Source organism: Mustela erminea, chromosome 7 (genome assembly GCF_009829155.1).
Source record: "Mustela erminea isolate mMusErm1 chromosome 7, mMusErm1.Pri, whole genome shotgun sequence".
NCBI lineage: Eukaryota > Metazoa > Chordata > Mammalia > Carnivora > Mustelidae > Mustela > Mustela erminea.
Genome location: NC_045620.1, coordinates 54,493,890 through 54,514,223, shown reverse-complemented (window position 1 = coordinate 54,514,223; position 20,334 = coordinate 54,493,890). Strand labels below are relative to the sequence as shown.

Genomic DNA, 20,334 nt, shown 5'->3' with positions numbered 1-20,334 from the left:
ATCTCATACCAGCAGGGATTATTTACTGACTATACCAGGAGCCTGATGTGAAGCCATCTTCTTGATATGTCCATCTACTATCAGAGAACATAGAAAATGATGACTCTGTAAATTTAATGTTATTCTGAAAGATACATTTAAGCAGAAGGGAAACTGGTTACATGTTTAAGCTGTCAGACACATCAAGCACATCCAGGACGGAACAGGGAGGATTTTATGCCAGTGTTATTAAGCCTGAATTGCCAAGATACTTATGGAAAATAGACTGGTTACTAAAAAATAATAATAAAAGATGCCTTGAGTTTTACCTTTCATATTTTTCTCCAAGCAGTTTTGATATTACTTTGAAATCCTACACCAATGTCTTAAACTTATGAGTAAGGAAAATAACAATTCAGGGTGATGCCCGAATCCTCACTGCTAATGTGAGATGAATTTTTGAGCGGGTAAAGGTTGCCCATAAGGTGACCCGCCTACTTTGTGGGATGCCTGGGTTCTGGGATCTGCCCGTCCCCCATTTAAATATTGAAAAAGCAGATCCATCAGAGGGACTTGGCCAGCAAGTTTCATAAAGCTTTGTTGGTTCTAAAATGAATAAATAAATAATAAAATAAAATCCTACACCAAATGCAAAAATTATATTTTTGAGATTCAAAATCTTCCTCACCCTATTGGAGAAAGGCTTAGAAATGTGGCACATGTCTCTTGTTGGTTTATTTTGGCTTAGTATACTAGGGATCAACAGGGCTCATTTCATTGCAAGAAAAATAATAAACCGATTTAAGGTATTTTGAGAAACAGAGGAAGTGGATCAAGCATTCAGAGCAGTCTCATGAAAATCCAGAGAGAGTTGAATGATCAGGTCTTGCAAATGTGTGGAACTGAGGCTCTAGAGGCTGATTCATTTTCACTTCTCTCTCAGTCTCATGGCCACTGTGGCTAGGGTCTTCCCATCTTTATTTCTCATTGTGCATCTTTTCTGGTCTCTTCTCCACCTACCAATCAAGATTCTGGAGCATGTCTATCTTGCTTGTATTCGCTGCAGTGCCCACTGCTCTTCCTCAACTTCTCTCTGCATCTCTTACTTCAAGTTCCTGAGTAAGAATCTATTTTGCCCAAGCTCATTTTACAAATCTAGCATATAAAGTCACTGATTCAATAGGCTATAGCCTGAGGGGTAGAGTTAGATGATATGTTGTCCACTCAATATGGGCTCTTGACAGAATTGGTTTTCTGAGATAAGGTTGGAAGGAGTTGGTTCATGGTAACCTAGTTAGAGAACAAACTGTGGTGCAAATAGACTGCTCCAGAGAGTGAGAAGATTTTTGTTTTGCTTTGTGTGTATGTGTGTGTGTGTGTGTGTTTTAAGAGGAACATTTTGAACCAGTCCTGACAATACTACCACCTGGTTATATGACATTATGTCCCTCCATTGTAAATGAGACTAGAGAGACTACTAGAAGGCTATAATATCACTTCCAGCTCTAATTGACTTGACTGTAGGAACGAGTTAGGTTCCTATAAGTACAGGACCAAATATGGCCCTTGTGTCATCATTTTATCTTGACACCAGATAGTGAGATCAACAGGCTTGGCAATAAATTTAACAAAGACTGGCATACTTGTTATAGTCGCCTTGCATTGCTGGGTCATTTACATGAAGGAGATCTATTTAGACTTAGAAATGTTGTTTATTTTATTTATAATCTGTTCCTTGTTTAGGAGGGAAATATTTTTTATGAACAAATTTATCTTACATTAAGCAACACTTAATCCTATTGCACTGATGATGATAGAAGAAAAAAGGAATAGGCAAAAACACAATTCACCTCTTCTAGTTCATGAAAAAAAATCTATATAATATAAAAATAACACGTTATAAGATATTCTAATAATGTAAAGTATGTCAACAAAAGAATAAGAAAAACCTTCATCTCACCAGCACACACATACACACTGTCCTTATATTATCATAGAAAATGATGATAAAAATAAAATGATTTAAGTAATAATGTATAATATGATTTTAATATGAAAGATCTAGAAAAAGAGACTTTTTCTCAACAAAAAGTAATTTATAAAAGTTCTCTTTAATAAATATTTGGTCAAAGAGGAAATAAAAATTAAAAATTATATAATATCCAGAAAGCAATTAGGTAACTAATTAGAATGTTGCACATTGAAATATATAAAAAGTCAGATAAAACAGTGCTCAGGGATGCCTGGGTGGCTCAGTCAGTTAAGTGTCTGCCTTTGACTCAGGTCATGATCCCAGGGTCTTGGGATTGATCAGGATTCCTGCTCAGTAGGGAGGCTGCTTCTCCCTCTGCCTGCCACTCCTCCTGCTTGTGCTCTCTCTCTTTCTCTGACAAATAAATAAATAAAATCTTGAAAAAAAAAAGGGGGGGGCTGAGAGGAAAAGTCATTTCTTAAACACTTATGTTTACAAAAGAAAGAATGAAAATAAAAGAATTTAGCATCCTATTTCAGATGTTAGAGAAGAATTAAAACAATTTTAAAGAAGACACAAAAAATGAATTAAAGTAAAAAAACATAAATATTCCAAAGAACTATTTCTCAAAGAAACATTGAACTAAATAAAAGATTAATTTAAAAAGAGAAAAACTCAGGTAAAACACACAGACACAACCTAATAAATGATAAGGATGCAATAAGTACAGAGAAGAAATTTTTTTAAAATTTTTATAGTTTGCTATAACTATCAAAATCTAGTTTGATAAAGGAAATATGTCATAAATAATTTTCAAAGAAAATATAATTACTAAATCTGACCACAGGTCGACAGATTCTAAAATATGATTTAGTCCCAACATGTAAAGAACTTGGAAGTCGTTATTCTTGTACTCCCAAGAAGAAAAATAATCGAACAACTAAAACCCAACACCGTTTCTTAGATTCTCTAGAGATTTGCCATCACATGGCAAGCACCCATCCAAAACTTGGGGAAAAAGTAGGTAAAAAGAGTCAAAATTAAGCTCTGTTAACTTGACCTAGAAGCCACTGGATCTGACAGTGGGTAGAGACATTGGTATGGCCACGTGAATGAATTTTTTTTTTATAAACATTTGGAATTTTATTTAAAAAAAAAAAAAAAAAGAAAACGTCACAACCATGAACATTGTTGCAGTTAGAGGCCCTCTTGGTTCTCCACAATGATACTGAGCATGCTCACAAGGGGTTCCCATTATTTAGTCTTAGTTAACCATCTTTAAAAGAAGGAAAAAAAAAAGGCACACTACCATTTAACTTGTTTTAATGTTTCTTCACAAATGGTGAAAAATACTAAAGTACAGACAAGGAATAATCATAATGTTGTGGCCAACATTATAAATATGGAATTATAAATTTAAAGCATTTTCTGGTTTAAAAAATAAATCTGGTAGTCAATGCAGCTCTGAAGGGGCTCTGCGTCTAGTAGGGCAGGTCTCTGCGTTCCTAACGGTGCTCGCCTTTATCCATTTTTCCCGGTCCTCCGCGCCCGCCTCTTCATCCTCCCATCTGTTCCATCAAAGGTCCAGGGGGTCCGCCGGGACCACCCCGTCTTCCTCCACCAAAGCCGCCTCGGTCCATGCCCCGGCCACCACAGAAGCCCCCTCTGTCTCCACCACGGCCACCTCTGAACATCCCACCAGGACCGCCGCGGTCCATGAGGCTGCCTCTTCCGCCCCGCATTCCACCTCTGCCACCGTCACCGCCAGGAGGTGGAAAGGGTGGTGGAAGGAAGCCTTCAGGCTTCGGGGCCTAACACTGGTTGCATTCTGTTCTCCAGGCAAAGTTCTGGTTTCCACAACCCGGATTGGGGCACTGCCAGTCTCCAGCTCCGTGCTGGACATTTCCTCCTCCGGATGGGTTCCCTCGGGAACCCCGGGGCCCTCTTGGGGGAAAGCCACCTCTGTCTCCTCCACGGCCTCCCAAGCGACCCATGGGGCCTCCAGGACCTCCTGAGCCTCCTGGACCTGCACGTAGGGGCGGCGGCATCCCTCTGCCCTCACGGGGCGGCATGCCACCCCGCAGGCTGTTCATTGGAGGCTTTTTTCCGAGCAAGAGACTCCTTAAGTTTGCTCCCTTGAAAATCTTTCCCATCAAACCACTCCACAGCAGCCTTGGCAGTTGGCGGGTCTTCATAGGACACTGTAGCGTCACCTTTGGGCTTTCCTGTTTCCTTGTCCAAGTAGATATGAATCATGGGTTGTCTGGTTCTCTTATTCATCTTAACAACGCTACACTGCTTAAAAAAGTCAGCCAGATCATCTAAAGTCACATTGTCATTTAAGCCTTGCACATAAATTGCACTGTTGTCAGACTCTTCATCTGGATCTACAGGTGGACCTAGATCAAGATCTGGTCCTTCATCCATGGGTCCACCAGGCTTATTGAAGCCACCTCGCTCTCCAGCACCCATTCCACTGTGTCCTCCTCCCCGCCCAAATCTGCTCATGCCTCCACGATCAAATCCCCCTCTTCCCCTGCCCCGGTTATCAGGGCCACTCATGCTCCAGTTTTCTCCTGGTCCGGAAAATCCTCCAGACTCCTGCCCATAAACACCCATGCTACTGGGGTGGTCCTGTGGGAATGAACTCTGCTGCCCGTAGCTGCTGCTCTGTTGGCTATATTGACTTGGAGCCTGGCTGTAGGATCCAGTTTGGGGGGGGATAACTAGTGGGCGGTTGCTGCCCATAGCTGCTTTGTTGACCATAGCTACTCTTCTGTTCATAGCTGCTCGGCTTCCCATAGGTGTTCTGCTGTGAGTAACTGCTCTGATCATAACTTAGTCAGCTGTGTAGAGGAGTAGCTGGTAGGAGGATAAGATGGTGGTGCCGTGACTGGCTGCATGGGGTAGCTCCCAGGTACCTGGGGATAATTGTAGTTACTCTGTCCATATCCTAGGCTGGGCTGGTTGTAACCCCCTGTGCTAGATTGAGGTTGACTAGTCTCAGCGGGTTTGTTACCATCCTGCGGTCTTGCAGGTGCAGTGGCTGCCGGCTGCTGCCCATAGGCTGGGTAAGCAGGTTGAATGCCATAAGCAGACTGAGCTGCATAGGAGGCCTGGGTGGTAGTGACTGTAGCAGTGGTGGTATCGTAAGCACAAGTGCCATAACCCTGGACAGGCTGGCTGTATGCCTGGGGGGCAGTTGGAGTAGTATAACCAGCAGGAGGCTGTCCATAAGAAGTTGCATAGCTGGTCTGCCCATACGTAGCAGTGGTCTGAGCTTGGGTATAGCTGACATGAGTGGGCTGTCCATAGGTTCCATAACTTTGCTGCCCATATGCCTGGGTGGTCTGTGCATATCCTTGAGTGGGTTAGGCGGTGTATGCACTGTAGCCCTGCTAGGCTGCAGCTTGGCTGTATGTACTGTAATTTGTGGACGCCATTTTCTCTCCTTCCTTCTTGTTCCAACTTTAATGAATTTTGAATGTTGAATGTGGACTGGCATGAGAACTAAAAACTACTGGGGCTCAATGTTGGGAGATCCCCAAACTTACATAGATTTTTGCCCTACCAAATTTTCATGGTAAATATTGTAGGAAGAAAAAAATCCTATTTTGTCAAGAGAAGGAAAAAAAATGTAACTCTATAGGAAAAAGGATAAGAATTACATTGAAAGTCTCTTCTAAAATCCTTTCAACTAGAAGGGGAGCTGAATGAGATACATTTAATATGTCTACAGGGAAAAAAAAAAAAAACAATTTTGTACCCGTTGAAATTATCTCTCAAAAATAAAGGAGAAACAAAGACCGTCAGACAAAACTGAAGGAATTTATCACCAGTGGATGGGCCTTGCAAGAACTATAAAATAAGTCCTCCATAGAGAAGGAAAGTGACATAGTTAAGAAACTTGGATGTAAATAAAGAAATAGAATTAGAGAAGGGGGAAAAAATGAAGGTAAAATTAAATATTTTTATTTTTTTCTTATTTTTAGTTGACTTCCTGTTCAAGTAGTAACAGCCACTACTACTACTATTGGATGACCTCGTATGCAGATACGTGAAATAAGTGATGTTATAAGGGATCAAAGGTAGGAATTAGGAATACTTTGCTATAAGACTTCCACATTATCCATGAAGCAGGACACAATTATTTGAAAATAGATGAAGATATTGAAAACTTTGGAGAAACCATCATAAATTTTTAAAACTCTTCTGAGAGGAAAGAAAATCAAATCATATAAAATGCTCAATTAAAACAAGAGAAGACAGAAAAAAGAGGAAATTTTTTTAAAGAACAATAATAAGTTCAATAAATGAAAACAGTCACAAACATGGAAGACATTAATCTAATCACATTTATAATCACTTTAAATATGAATGGTATAAATACTCTAATTAAAAGCCTAAGACTGACAAAGTGAATAAAAAAGTCAAACCCCAACTATAGGCTGTCTACAAGAAATCCATTTTAAATATAAAGTCACAGATTAAAAGTAAACAGATACAGAAAGATATACCATGCTAACATTAATCCAAAGAAAGCTGGCGTAGCTCTACTAATATCAGACAAAGCACAATCCAGAACAAGGGAGATCATCACTAAAAAGAGGAAGCATTACATAATGATAAAGGGGTGCATTCTCCAAAAAAGACATAAAATCCTTAACATGTATGCATGTAATGACAAAGTGTCAAAATAAGTGAGACAAAAGGTGATAAATCTACAAGGAGAAACAGACAAATCCACTATTATTGTGGGGGATTTCAACACACCTCTTATCAGTGATTGACAGATCCAGGAGGCAGAAAATCAGTAATGATACAACTGAACTGAACGGCACTATCAATCAACTGGATGTAATTGACATTTCTTGAATATATCATTCAATAACAGCAGAATACACACTCTTTGCAATTTATATGGACTATTCACCAAGATAACCACATTCTGAGTTATGAAACACAGCTCAAAAAATTAAAAAAATTAGAAATAATACCAAGTTTTCTTGCAGACCATAATGAATTGAACTAGAAATAACTGAAAGCTAAAATACCTGAAAATATTTAGAGATTAAACAACACACTTTCCCCTTAGGAAATTAGAGAGTGAAAATCAATCTACGATTATAGCATGCAGAATAAAGGAAAAGATACAAATTAGAACAGAAACCAATGACATTCAGAACAAATCAATAGAGGAAATCAATGCAACCTAAATCCAGTTCTGTGGAAATGACAACAGAATTGACAAACTTCTGGGATGCTTGGGTGGCTCAGTCAGTTAAGCATCCAGCTAGTGGTTTTGGTTCAGGTCATGAGATCAACTCCTGAGTCAGGCTCTGCATTCAGTGAGGAGCCTTCTTGAGATTCTCTCCCTCTGCAACTCCCCTCATGGACACACGTGTGTGCGCTCTCTTTCTTTCTCTCAAATAAATCAATACATCTTAAAAAAAAAAAAAAACAAGAATTGATAAACTTCTGGTCAGAATAACTAAGAAAAAGAGAGAAAACACAAATTATTAGTATGATAAATTGGGATCATCACTACTGATATTATGCCCATTAAAAGGATCATAAAAGAATGTTACAAATAACTTCATGCTCACAAATTTGAAAATTAAGAGGACCGATTTCCATAAAGATACAATTTGTCAGAAGTTTGTATGCCAAGCATATAAACTCTTTCTCACAAGAGAAATAACAGAATTGGCCTATATCTAATAAAGAAATTGAGTCAATAATTAAACTCCTCCCCCAAAAGAACAAAGTTTTCATAGGTGAATTCTATCAAATATTTAAGTAAGAAATGATACTAGTTGTCTAGAATTTCTCCCAGAAAATAGAAGAAAGGGGACATTTTCTAATTCATTCTATGAGACAGGCATTACCCTAATAATCAAACCAGATAAAGATATTCCAAGAAAGGAACACTACAAACCAATATTCCTCTAAATACTTTAAAACTCTTCAACAAAATTTTAGCGCATCAAATCCAACAATGTATAAAAATAATTACACTCGGGGTACCTGGGTCGCTCAATGGGTTAAACCCCTGCCTTCAACTCAGGTCATGGTCCCAGGGTCCTGGGATAGAGCCCTGCATCGGGCTCTCTGCTCAGGAGGGAGCCTGTTTGCCCCTTATCTCTCTGCCTGCCTCTCTGCCTACTTGTGATCTCTCTCTCTGTCAAATACATTTAAAAAAATCTTAAAATAAAAAAAATAATAATTACACTCATAATCAATAGCCGTTTATTCACAGTATGGTTGGATCAAGATACAAAAAGTAATATAATTCATCACACCACAGGCTAAAGAAAAAATCATACTATATTGAAAAGAGAGAATTTGATTAAACCTAATGCCTCTTTATTATACAAACTCTCAGCAAATCAAGAATGGAGAATAACTTTCTCAACTTAATAAAAAAAATTTATAAAACCCTATAGCTAAACAAACAAATTCTATAGCTTAGCATCATACTTAATGTTTAGAAATTAAATATTTTTCCTGTAAAATCTGGAACAAAGTAGGATATTAATTCTCACCACTTCTCTTCAAGACTGTACTAGAACTCCTAACTAATACAGTAAGATGAAAAAAATGAAATAAATGGCACAGAGACTGGGAAGGAAGAAATAAGACTGTATCCATAAGTGACATGATTATTTATATAAAAACATGCAAAATTGACAAAATAAACCTTCCTGAAACTAAGAAGTGATTTTAGGAAGTTTTCAGGATTAACATATAAAGTTAATTGCAGCATAATAGTAATGGACAATTGGAATTTGAAAGTAAATTATCTACATTGGCAGCAAAATGCTGAAATGCTTAAGCATAAATCCAACAAAATATATATAAGATTGACATAAGGAAAACCACAAACTATCTGATAAAACTACCTAAAAAAATGGAAAGATGTTTATAGGAATTATAACTAATTTCCTGCCTCTACTTAACTTAAAAAAAAATAAAAATAAAAAAAATAAAAAGCTTTAGGGAAGGACATGGGGCTTAGGACAAGAAATGTTCCTTCAGCCATTTTCTCATGTTTTTCTCATCCATTAGACTAGATCCACCTGGAGGGCAGACAACATAGTCTACCCATCCCTGAGTGTCCTGCTGCTAACAAAGTGCCTGGAACAGACTAACTAAATGTTTATACAGAGAAAAATGAGTATGTATTCAGAGAGATTAGTTGACTTGTGAAGAATGGTGTGGCCAAAATAGGTAGATTCAAAAGCAAGATTAGATGAAATTCCAGTGTAAACATGGAAAACAGAATTATTTGTGCAAGGAATAGATTGGCCATATTCAGTAGTATATTATGTGCTGAACTTCAAAAGTGGGACCAGTTTAAAGTCATGGGATGTTTAGTGATCTCCATGGAATTTGAATTTTAGATTCTCATTCTGCCACCCATCACAGGACATTCTTGGAACACAGACATCACTTTGAGTTGTAGGTGACTCTGTGAATGGAAACATATAATTAATTTGAAGACGTATAAATAGTCAAAATTATGAAGGATTTTGGTACAGAGAAGAAAAGATTAAGTAAGGGGAGGCTGAAAGCAGGAATCTACTCTGTGGTAAAGGAGGTACCCCATAACAGTGTGACCCTGGGAACTGATGGATTTGGCTGGTGACCAGTCAGCCGGTTGGGGGTGGTGGTGGCCGGGACTGGCTCTCTTCCTCTAGTGGAAATGTTATGATATTCCTAAATCCCAGTTCCTCCAGGAGCTGGGCAGCTGTCCTTCCAGTCAGTCCTAGAAACAGCTGATACTCCAATCCAGGCGGTCGGGCCCCCAGAGGTCTATTTCCTGACTGCCAAGTTTGCTTTCTCAGGACTGCAGAATAAGACAGACCTTCAATGGGGACATGGGTCTTTGTGCCAGAAAGAAACCCAGACCATGCCAGGCAGATGTCCTGGTTTGCTGTGCATCTCTGTGGGGTAATGATAGTATGAGAGCAGTGAGGATGGCATGCTTGCATCTCTGCTTCCATGACCTTGGCCTCGTGAGTTTTCCCTTTTGTCAATAAAGCATTTCTTAATCCATGTTGTGTGATGGTGTGATGTTGAGGAATTTTTTCTGCCCTCTTGCAGGACAGATGGTAACCCTGGAGAGACCCACCTGGTACAACATATGTCCAGCCTTCCCTGAGAGCTATCATTATCAGATACTGAATGACATTGTCTCTGTTCATTTCATCCTTCATCCTACTTCAGGTCAGTGTTCTTGCTAAAGTCTAGCAACCTATGAGCACCTTCCAGTGGACTAGCACAAATTCTAAGTACAGCTCTGCATGCTGAAAAAGGAGCAGAGGCTCGCCAGCACTGAATGGATGCATGGCCTCCAATAAGGTGGAAAACACATATCCTTTCTCTTCTATTTGATATTTGAAAATGTCAAAATTTCAAGGAAGGGAATTTCTGATTGGTTAATGGGCTGTTTACGAAGTCTGTGAGTTGATCGCTTCTTGGCCTCCAGCTAGAGATCAAGTGTAGAAGTCTGTGAGTTAAATTGAAACAAATATTCATGTACTCAGTTTAATCAGTATTATGAAGCAGAGTCTTTTTTTTTTTTTTTTTATCTTTCTGTACCTTTCTGCTCTTCTGTCCTTTATGTTCTCCTTGGATAATGTAAACATTAACTACATATTAAAGAATTGCTGCATTTGAGACTTAAATGTTTGAGAGGAAATTTATTTCATCACGTTGTCCAAGAGACAATACTTTCTCCCAATGTGGCCATCAGTAACTTTCCTTAATGAAAAAATGCAATGAAACAGTGACTCCTTTAGAAAATCTTCAGATAGTGGATTTGAAACTTGTGTCTTTCAAATTTTAATGGAAATAATACACTTTTCTCTTTGATCACTCACGGATTACCTAGCCCTTTTTTGTTAGTCTTTGAAAATCCTTCAGTGTAATTTCCATTATGTTCTTAATACCTTTAGACATTAAAAAGATTAAAGGAAAGAGAAACGAATTTTTTTTCTCTTTTCTCTGTGTCAGGCATATTAGATTGTTTGGGAATAGCTTAAGAAAAAATAATTGAGAGGGGCTACATTTACCACAGTTAAATAAGTTGGCCATGATGTAATTTTCAACAATGCAACTACTCAAGCATTTGTCATATTTAACTATTTGTTATAGTTGTAAGTTGGTTTATTAAAAAAAAAAAAACACCAAGATTTATGACCTGGTAATAAGATTAACTCCCCAAGATGTTTTAACTCCCTGTTGAGAGATGGAGAAAAACATTGGACAATGTTATCAGTGTTCTAGGAAGATTTTCGTTCATACTTGTTTTCTAAATTCAAAATATCAGCTCTGCAAATTAAACATATACCAAGTCAAACCGATTTTCTATATTTAGAAGAAATAGAAATTTAGTTGACTTTAATAAATTTCGAGGTAAAGAGACAGGGAAGAGATTTTGCTGGTTTCCTGTTTTCTCTTTGTTTTTCCTCTTCTACTCCTAATTTTTCATATACATTTTTTCTTCTGCTTTTTCTTTGTCTTTCATGTTATCTTACTTAATACACCATTTTATTAAAAATTGACCACAAAGAGTCTCTTATTTTTTATTATTTCAAAACCAAATTTTCTTCTGAAGTATTTTACACTGAAAGTGAAACAGCATCTATGTTAATCTTATCTAAGGCAACTAATCACTCAATTTCATTGCCCAAATAAAGTTAAATACCAACATAAACTACTTTTCAAAAATATGTGGATAAAGGTCAATTTTGTTTTATATTAACCTTTTCATTACCTTTATTATAATTTTATATATGTACAAATGTACAAATCATTAAGTGTGCACCTGATGAACATTTACAAGGTGAGCATATCTTGTAATGATAAATGAAGAGACAAACCAGCCAGGGGACACCATTTTCTCTTCCAGGATACACCCTGACCTCTTCCCAAAGGTAAATCCAATCTCTTCTCTGTTTGTATTGAATTGACTTTGCTGACTTTTGTAGCTTATAAAAATGGGGTCATAGAACATATATTCTTTTATGACTTGATTCTTTCATTTAATATCTTGCTTGCATAAGATTCATTAGTGTTAATGTTTATAACAGAAGGTTACTCACTTTTATTGTTGTATAGTATTCCACTTTATAATCTATGACAGTTTACTTAGTCATTCTACTATTAATGCAGATTTTTGATCTATATATAGATATGGAGATTTTATATACACACACACACACACACACACATATATTTCTAAAGCATAAATATCTACGAGTAGAATTGTTGGTTCATAGGGAATGCATAGGCTCATTTACATGATATTACCAATTGCTTTACAATTGATTTCACTAATTTCCACAGTAAATGAGCAGGATATGAAAGTGTAAGTGTTTCATGCTCTCACCAACACTTCAATCTTTTTAATTTTAGTCTTTTTTTTTTTTTTTTGGTGTGTTGTGGTGTTGCACTATTTTTTAAATTTACATTTCCTTAATAACTGCTGAGATTGAGTACTTTTCCATATGCTTGTTGGTCATTTGGATATCCCACCCATTCTAAGTTCTTCTTTAAGTCTTTGTCCATTTAAAAATTTTTTCCTTATCCTCATCCTTTTTTAAAACCAAACTGTACTTTTTGAATGTGAATCTTTTGTTCAATATAAACTGCAAATATCTTCTTTTATTTTGTGGATTGTATTTTAATCTTTTTTAATGATATATTTGGATGAATGAGACTTCTGTTGTTGTTGTTGCTGTTTTGTTTTTCGCTTTTGCTATTTTGAGAGAGAGAGAGCATGAGTAGGAGGGGCCAGGCAGAAGGAGAGGGAGAGAGAATCTCAGGCAGACTTCATGCCCAATGCGGAGCCCGACACACAGCCCAATCTCACAGCCCTGAGATCACAACCTGAGCTGAAACCAAGAGTTAGATCCTCAACTGAATGCATCACCCAAGCACCCCTGGATAAACAAGAGCACTTAAGTATATCCAACTCATCAGTAATTTTTTATGTTAGTGCTTTGTGTGTCCTATTTTAGAAATCTCTTCCTAACCTAGATTGTAAAGAAAATCTCTTATTTTATATCAACATTGTTTGCCTTCTACCTTTAAATATAAATTAACAAAGAAATAATTTTTTAGGTATGGTGTTAATAGAGGTCAAGATTTAATTTTTAAGTAAATTAATACACTTTATTTTTTTAGAGCAGTTTTAGGTTTATAGAAATTTGAGTAGGAAGAACAAATTTCCCATATATCTCCCAAGCCCCCTATAGATTCCCCTGTTATTGACACCTTTCATTGTTGTAGCACAATTGTTACAATTGATAAGCCAATGCAATATTGCAATAATGTAATTACTACAATAGAGCAATGCTATTAACTAAGGAAAATTGTTTACATTAGGGCTCCCTCTTGATGGTGTATGTGCTATGAATTTGACAAATGTACACTAATCCATCATTACAGTAACATAGAAGATAGTTTCATTTCTCTAAAGATCTCCTGTTCTCCACGTCGTGCCTTTCCTCTCTTCCTCTCAACTCCCAGAATCACAGAACTTTTATTATGTTCTTGTACCTTTTTCAGACTATAATATACATTGAAAATATAAAGTGTGTAACTTTTTAAGACTGGCTTCTTTCACTTAACAGAATGTATTTCTTCCATGTCTTTTTTATAGCTTGATAGCCAATTTCTTATTATTGTTGAATAATATTCCATTGTATGGATGTACCACAATTTGTTTATCCATTCACTGTTGAAGAACATCTTGCTTCCAAATTTTGGCAATTATGGATAAAGCTGTTATAAACATTTCTGTGCAGGATTTTGTAGGAACATAAATTCTCAACTCTTTTAATAAATATGAAATGGTGTAATTGCTAATCATATGGTTGAGTATGCTTAGTTCTGCTAAATAAAAATATCTTCTAGAATGTCGGTACCACTTTGCATTTTCATCAGCAATAAATAAGAGCTCCTGTAACTCTGTGTCCTCACCACTATTTGATGTTGTCAGTGTTTTGGATTATAACCATTCTAATAGGTGTGTAGAGGGAATTCATTGTTTGAAATCATGATTTCTTTATGACCTACATTGTTGGACATCTTTGCGTATGTTTCTTTGCCTTCTAGATATCTTCTCTGATGAGGTGTATCTTCAGATATTTGTCTATTTAAAACTTTTGATTGTTCATTTTTTTTTAAAGATTTTATTTATTTATTTGACAGAGAGAGAGATCACAAGTAGGCAGAGAGGCAGGCAGAGAGAGAGGAGGAAGCAGGCTCCCTGCTGAGCAGAGAGCCCGATGTGGGACTCGATCCCAGGACCTGAGATCATGACCTGAGCCGAATGCAGCGGCTTAACCCACTGAGCCACCCAGGTGCCCTGATTGTTCATTTTAGAACATTCATTTTGAACACTGTTGAGTTCTGTTAATTTTATATTTTATATTGTTGTCCTGTATAAGACTGGTGTTTTGCAGAGATTTTCACCCAATCTGTAACTTGTCGTTTCATTCACTGTGTAGTGTCTTCTGCATAGTAGAAGTTTTTCATTTTCATAAAGTCCAACTTACCTTTCATTTCTTTCATGAATCATGCTTTTGGTCTTATATCTTAAAAATCAGCATCACTCTACTGTAAAATCACCCCCACCCATACACACACACCTCACTCTACTCTGGAAGCAATTTATTAAGAGTAGCCCACATGGACATTTATTTTATACTTTGGATTAGAATTCAGCACTTCTTTGTTTATTTTGTTGTTTAAAGCATTCTAGCCTTGGTCATTGTAAGCTTCTTTTACATGTTCCCATCATTTGAACACTTTTTTACTTTCTGGAACTAGAAGGATAGCCAGGCTTGCCTTGTACATTCCCTACTCCAGCCCTAGAATCAGCTGTTTCTCCAAGGAGTCCTGATTCGTTTTATTGAAGAATGACATTTGAAACCAAGTCCTAGGCAATGGGTGTGTGCTTATTTCTAATACAGTATCATTGCTTCCTGGCTCTTTCAGTGGACAGAACTAGAAAATATATGGAAGCACACTAACCCATGGAAACACACATATGTAAATGTTTAAAAAATCTATCTGTATCTATATTAAGTTAAACATGAGTTCATACTGATGTCTCTGAATCTAATCCTGTAACAATTGGTTTATTTCATCCTTTCTCTCTTGCTCTGATTAGCTTTTGCTATTGAATCTTGATGGCGTGGGACATACAAAAAAAAATTATGGGTAAATGACAAATTGGGAAAAGGTAAAGAGAAAAATAAAGAGAAAAAAAATTATCTCTGAGATTAGTATAGATGTTCACATCATGACACATCAGATTGTAACATTTTAACACTGGTATCATCTCAAATTTTCAATCAGCTTCCAGGCATCTGAATTGTGTACCAGCTATCAAGAGCAATGTGTACAGTGTTTCTCAAGAACATCATTATTGACATTTTGATTATCGATTTATGGACAGATAATTCCTCATGAATTATAGGATGTTTAACCTCTCCCTACTAGATTACAGAAGTGCCTTCCAACCCTCACTTGTAACAAAGAAAATGTCTCCAGATAGTGCCAAATATCCCCTGAAGGGCAAATTTGCTGTTGCTTGAAAACCCCTGGCATAGAATAAGACTTGATTAAATTCTTTCTATATGAAAATTGACTTTGTTTTTTAAGGGAAAAATGCCTCTGCCATTGATGAGAGAGAGAGACTTATACTCATGTTCTTAGATTTAACATTTCCAGCTGGGCTCCATAGTAACCCCATTTTCTTATCTAGATGTACCAACGTGTAAGACATATGGCCTCTCAGAACTTCTACTACATGGTGGTTCTCATACATAACTTTTAAAAATGAGTCTCAGTGGATTTGTGACTTGTAAATATTTTGTAACTGAAGAACCTACATTCAACCTATACATCTTTGGAGATGAGAAGTGGAAAGGAGGGATGAGAGGTTCATGGAGTAATTCTCAATCCTAAATATGAAAAATATTTTTTAAAATAAAACTTGTGGCAATAATGGAAAATTCCTTAAATAAATGAGTTTTCCCAATTCACAATTTGCTTTTACCATGAATGAATTGTTCCCTTTTCTATTTAATGTAGCTTCTTTATTTAAAGATTCTGTTATTTCATGGGGTGCCTGGGTGGCGCAGTGGTTTAAAGCCTCTGCCTTCGGCTCAGGTCATGATCCCAGGGTCTTGGGATTGAGCCCAGCATCAGGCTCTCTGCTCAGCAGGGAGCCTGCTTCCCTTCCTCTCTCTGCCTGCCTCTGCCTACTTGTGATCTCTGTCAAATAAATAAATAAAATCTTTAAAAAAAAAAAAGATTCTGTTATTTCAGAATGCTGCCCTTCTCTTGTTTAACATTTAGAATCCAGCTCTTCAGTGAAGGAGATATTTCATTTATTTTGCACCCGAAAGGAATATACAGTCCTGGAACTATTTACAAGTCACTTCAACTACTTATTCATAATTGGCTGAAATATTTTTATAGAATTGCGTCCAGGTTGAGTTTGACAAGACTGTGAATTATAGAACAGTTGTTCTTGATCTAAACAATTGTCAGTCTATGGAAATCAGCACAGCTTGAGGCCAAGTTGTAGGAGAAGGTTAATGCTCAGACCCTTAGCTGTATGGACTTTTCTGACTCAGACATTCCTGGTGTGACAAGTAAAGACAGTGGCCAGTAATCTCAGCAGGCCCTTACTGAACACTTGTCTGGAACATATAATTTTCCTCAGCATTTAGCCCCTATGAGGGAAGAGTCTGAAGAGCCCTTAAGATCCACCTTTCGTTCTAAACATTAGTTGGCTAAAACTCATGCAGGACAAATGATTCACTCAGTCTCACAGCTGGTAGGCTGGTAGAAGTAAAAGGGTCAGATTTTGTGTTTTCTGTGTTTCTGACCCCTAGTCTGTATCTATTTCTTCTAGACCTCTCCTTAGAGCATGGGAGGGAGTCTGGTCGGTGGTCCACTCAATCAGGAGCCGCAATCAAGTGTTTCCTTCAGTAGAGAAGTCCAGAGCCAGAAGAAGCCAGAGAAATCCAGAGTGTACTACTACTTTTCCCTAGAAAATTAAAATGGGAAACATAAATGTATCAAGAAAATGCAGCTTTCCTTAGTAAAGAGCCAAGGGAAAAGGAAGAGGAACATGACTAGTAGGGGAGAAAATGAGTTACTGTGGGATATTGTGGTCTACAGGAATGTTAGGAGAGACAGAATGTGGATTCTATGCTGCAGTGTGTACCTTAGGTCATCTGATAACATTAAGTGACAGAAAATGGTAAAAGCTTACACAGAAATCCTATCAGTGGGAGATTGTAGGCAAATATGAATAATGCCCACTTCATGACATTTATATCAAGGTCTTGGTGGGTCTGATAGAAAATGGAGAAATAAAACGTAATCTCTAAATTAAAAAAAAAAAAGATTCTTCTTAAATCTGTAACTAAAAAAGATGTGTCTCTCAGTCAGAACAGCTGTTGCATGAGGCACTCCAAAACTTAATAATCCTTAGTGGAGAATGCTGATTCTCAAACAAACAAATAAACAGACAGACAGATAAAGCACCCAAAATAAGAAAGACTAAAATGTTAGGAATTTTTATAATAAGGCAGACAGGAAATGACTATATACTGGCTTTCTGTAATGCTGTGCATCCTATGTCAGAACCAAAAGAAGCTGTACAACCCAAACAAACATCATATCAATAAAAATACCCCAAATGTTTTTAAATAGCTGAATACTTGATACGATGTCTGAATGTTTGGCTCTATTTCCCCATCAATCTGAAATGTGCGGTATGGTGATTCAGGGGCAGAACTGTTCACATTATTAATTCTTTATAACAAAACATATTAACCACCTGCCATGACTGGATCATCAATCTCTAGTGTTAATCTTAAAAACCAAACAGCGAAAATGAGTTTACGCAGGAATAACAGAGAATTGCAATCTAGGACAAGCAAGGTAGAGCAAAACCATAGCCAAGTCTAAAGAATAAAGGAGAGGATTTGCCTTCTATAGAGAAAACGGGACATTAAGAAGGCTGTTATAAATGGTCCATTAAAGTAAACTGGGAGTTAGAAGTAGGGCGGCTTCTCACTGGTTGAGTTGTGACAGTCTTTCATTTTTTTTTTTTTTAATTTCTTTTTTTTTTTTTTTAAGATTTTGTTTATTTATTTGTCAGAGAGAGCAAGCGAGAGCGAGCACAGGCAGACAGAGTGGAAGGCAGAGTCAGAGGGAGAAGCAGGCTCCCTGCGGAGCAAGGAGCCCGATGCGGGACTCGATCCCAGGACGCTGGGATCATGACCTGAGCCGAAGGCAGCTGCTTAACCAACTGAGCCACCCAGGCGTCCCTGTCTTTCATTTTCTGGGCTGTTGCTGGGGAGGAGGAAAGCCGGTCTTCCTCCTGCTGAGATAGTAAAGTAGTACTCATCCACCAGCAAGGTGGGTCTCTTTCTATTGGGTCTGAAAATTGAGGAGGAATGATGATAGGACATGAGAGCTCCCCCTGCTGGCACCCCTACTCCATTCTAAATGAGATCTTTTATTAATTTTCCCATTAGTATCAAGGTTATGACAGTTGTTGGTCTTTGGCAGGCTACTGATTGATGGATTTCATTGATAACTATTTATCTGGCAATAATGTATTAATTTGGCTATTATAATTTACCTTACACATCAGTGAGTTCAAGTATCAGGAATAATATTTGGGAACTTTTTCTCCCAAATTACAAGGGGACAGTAGGAGAAATAAATGTCAGATCAGAATAATTAAAACCACTAAAACCAAAGCCTTCTGCTCATTAGAGTCAGTAGACTCGATAATGTAACAGAGCTGCTGCACCGGTGTCCTATATACATTTTCATTATTGAAAATATTCTAAATATTCGCACCATCTGTCATTTTAGAAGTTATAAAACACTCTCCAATAGAGTTCCTATTTAATATTCTTTATAGTTCTGTGTGGAAGTGTGGAATAATACAAAAATATATTTGGTCTTTGTCCCATGTTACTGACACAGAGCTCCTTAAAAAAAAAAAAAAAAAAAAAAAAAGCTTGGTGTTTCCTGAGTGATAGGAATGTCTTTTGTTATTCAGGAAGCCCACTTTTCCCATTACACCTGAGTTTATGCTAATGAGATGACTTAAGGAGGGGCCTCTAGGTAGACTCAGCATAGGGTCAGTCATCTGAGACAACAGGAGATTAGAGGATTGGAATTTCCAGCCACACTTACCAACCTCTTAGGACAGGGGACCGGGGCTGGGGGGGATTGAACTCTATAAAACTTAAACACAATTTGGAAAGCTTCCAGCTTGGTGAGCATGTTAAGGAGCAGGGAGGGTTGCACACCCAGAGAGGGGATGGAAGTTCTACGCATTGCTTTCATTTGTTCCTAAGTTACATCCTTTATAATAAACTCATAATAGTAAGCAAACCATTTTCCTGAATGCTGAAAGCCATTCTAGCAAATTATCGAAACTGAAGAGAGGGTCATGGAAACCCTCAATTTGGTCAGAAGTACAGGTGACAATTGACATTTGAAATGGGGCTGTTTAACATGTGGGATCTGCACTAACTCCGAGTAGTTAATGTGAAAATTGAATTGAATTGAATGGTAGGGCTTCCGGTTGGTATCTGGAGAGTTGGAAAATTGATGGGTATGGAGTTTAAAAAAAAAAAAAGAAGAAAGAAAACCCACATATTTGGCCGTAGAAATGTGAGTAAAAGCAGTTCAGGTAGTTAAGGCAATATCACTCCTTTTTATAGGTAATAGAAGTAAGGCTTACAAAGCTGGATTAACCCAAACAGTAAGCCATAGTAAGTGCCCATGGAATAGGTTCCATCCTCATTCCTGAACTTTCTCTCCTCTCTATTATTATAATAGGTATGGTCTGTGACTAGTCACAGGTTGAAATATTTGGATATCAAAGCTGCAAAAGCCTGACTGACATGCAGAGTAGGGTAGACCCAGAATAATTGGACAACCAAGTCCATAGAAGCTATTTTCCTTAGAAATTGGGAAACAGAAATCCTCCTCTTAGAAACTGTATGCAAACTGCTTGTTGTTGTTTTTTTTAAATTATTATCCAAATTCTCTTGAAAGTAATTTCTGTTTTTTCTCAGCAAGCTGCTGTAGTGACACAATAGTTGATTCCCACAAAAAGAAGTTCATTTGTGCTATAAACGTATTGCAAGAGAAAATGCTATCTATGAAACCTGAGGCTCCATTCAGACAGAGGGAGAGATTAGTAAATTTTATTAAGCAGAAAATTGGCAAAGGTTTGACAACCTCTTGCTAATGCTGTTAATGGCATTTCCTTCAGATGGCAGATTCAAAGGTTAGACTGAATTGAAAAGTGGCGCGTG

At 37.4% G+C, this 20,334-nt stretch overlaps 1 non-coding gene and 1 pseudogene across 1 annotated transcript; one reads left to right on the top strand and one right to left on the bottom strand.

Moving 5' to 3' along the window:
• Window positions 1-360: 360 nt before the first annotated feature.
• LOC116596709 lies at window positions 361-510 on the top strand. The gene has a single exon (XR_004288285.1). It is a non-coding gene; the product is annotated as a U12 minor spliceosomal RNA (small nuclear RNA).
• Window positions 511-3,257: 2,747 nt separating this feature from the next.
• On the bottom strand, window positions 3,258-5,394 carry LOC116595397 (annotated as a pseudogene).
• Window positions 5,395-20,334: the final 14,940 nt, after the last annotated feature.